We start from the raw sequence: 2,239 nt of genomic DNA, 5'->3' as shown, positions 1-2,239 counted from the left end.
TGTTGGATCGCGTGGCGCCCCCCCCCCCCCCCCCCGAGAGCTACCGCCGCTTCATCTTCCTAGGCTCGTCCAGGAGTGAAATGAACAGCAGAGCGCTTTTCCCGACAGGCGGGCCCAAGCCGTTGACTGGGAAGGTTTCAAAGCCGTTCCCAGATGCTGCACATCTGGCCGGAAAGGAGGCAGGCTGTGAGGTTTGGGGTAGGGTGCTGCCTCTGTCCTTCCGCCATCCGTCACCGTCACTGTGGAAAGCTATTTGTCGTGGAGGTGTGGCTTGCCATAGACATCCTGCCAGGGGCCGTGGGGCTTTTCGAGCTTTTCATTATTATCATTTTTGGTGGTGGTGGTGGTGGTGGTGGTGGTGGTGGTGGTGGTGGTGGTGGTGGTGCTGCTGCTGCTGCTGCTGCTGCTGCTGCTGCTGCTGCTGCTGCTGCTGCTGCTGCTGCTGGTTCACGTAAACTCTACACCCAACGTGGGGCTCGAACTCGGGACTCTGAGATCAAGAGTCAGCGCGCTCTACAGAGAGCCAGCCAGGTGCCCCTGAGCTTTTCGTAACCTACGGAGAGCACAGGTTTCGTGCCCCACCCCACCACCCCCCCATCCCCACCCCCGCCCCCCCACCCCCGCCTTACGTACCTGTGCACGGACTCGATTTGGCCATAGCCTCGCCTCGGGTGCCCTTCAATGTTTCCAAACGTCGGCACTGCCCACCCTTTCCCCCCCAACCCCCCCCCGCCCCTTCCCAGAAGAACTCACCTAGCTCGAGAGTTTCCGGGTTGCCTGGACACCTGAAATTGTGGGGAGAGTGGCGTTCCTGGAGAGGGGGCATGGAACACGGAAGCTCTGCCCCCAAGAGGACTGAAGGACGGAACCGGACTAGATCGGTTTCAAAGTCTTCCTTAGCATCCGTGCCGAATACATTCCGATGGCAGGGGCCTTCCCAACAGCTTTTGGTGTGCCCGACGCACAGAAGACCGTATCCTGCCGATCTTGTGACATGTCTGCAGAGAAAGAGTGTCGGCCTCTCGGAAAATAGAAGCCGTGAATGCAGACTGCAAGGTGGAAGAATTGGATTCCATGAAATAAGGGACCCTTTAGGGAAGACCGTGCCCATCTATCGGGGTTTTGTGGGTTTGCGTTTTGTCATCACTGATGTGAAAGCATCTTCTTAGCCATCGGGAGGGAAACCTCCACGAATTCGTACATTCACGTCACACGGGGTTTGTGGGATTCGGTGGATCTGAGATCCACCCGGAGAATTCTGGCTCCTTGCCACGGAGCTGGCTGCTCTGTGCCTTTAAAAAGGAATCCTGCCTTGAATTTGAATTCGGACGGGAACGTGATCGACAACCTTTTCATGCGGGGTTGGCCAATTAAATTTGCACTGTCTTACAAAGCAGAGATGGTGAAGGGTCATCCAAGTCCATTCTGGAAGTCAAGAGCTTTGGTATCAAGAGCCTGAAAAACGCATCTTCCCCTTCTTTTGGACGAATCCAATTCTAGGGGTCGATTCAAAGGAAATCATGTTTTAGACGCTAACACGTCAAGCTTACTTTTACAAAAATGTGCGTCGTGGCATAGGGTTTAGGAATCCCTCGTGGGAGACTGACAACCGTACCTCCCTTACCTCCTGGCACGTGTGCACCCTCACGCCATGTGCCTTCGATGCTCCTGCTATCTGGAGGTAGGCTCGATTGCTCTGTCCCCTGGTTTTGGACTCGGTCTTGGGACTTGTCTTGACCAAAAGAATAGACTAGAAGTGAAATTTTACTAGTTGCACAGCCACAGCTGAAGAGGTGGTCCGGAAGCGTTCTTGACCCTCTTGGCAGGCCGTCCCGAGACCTTCACGGAAGAGAGCCAGTCTAGCTGACTGGGCCATGAGAGGCATCGACAAGAGAGGCAACCCGGTGCTCGGCCAGCACCGACTGCAGACTTGGGAATGTGGCCAAGTTGCACCTTCAAACTCAGTTGACCCTCCAGCTGAAGGCCACTGCTGGAGTGAGCCCGGGGTACACCGGTAGAAACCACGTGGCCACCCAAGGCAAGCACCAGGAAATGATAAAGAGATGTTGTTTCAAGCCATTGCGGTGTTAGGGTGATACACCCTGAGGATCAGATCGCTGCACAGCAGCAATAGATACGGCGCGCGCACACGCGCGCGCGCACACACACACACACACACACACACCGCCCCCCACGCACCCCGAACAGAAGTTGGAATTCACCTGAATGTGAAGTACAT

The sequence above is a fragment of the Ursus americanus genome, unplaced genomic scaffold (genome assembly GCF_024610735.1).
Source record: "Ursus americanus isolate L20-20 unplaced genomic scaffold, mUrsAme1.1.p SCAF_169, whole genome shotgun sequence".
Lineage (NCBI taxonomy): Eukaryota > Metazoa > Chordata > Mammalia > Carnivora > Ursidae > Ursus > Ursus americanus.
Note: the sequence above shows the minus strand (reverse complement) of the source record.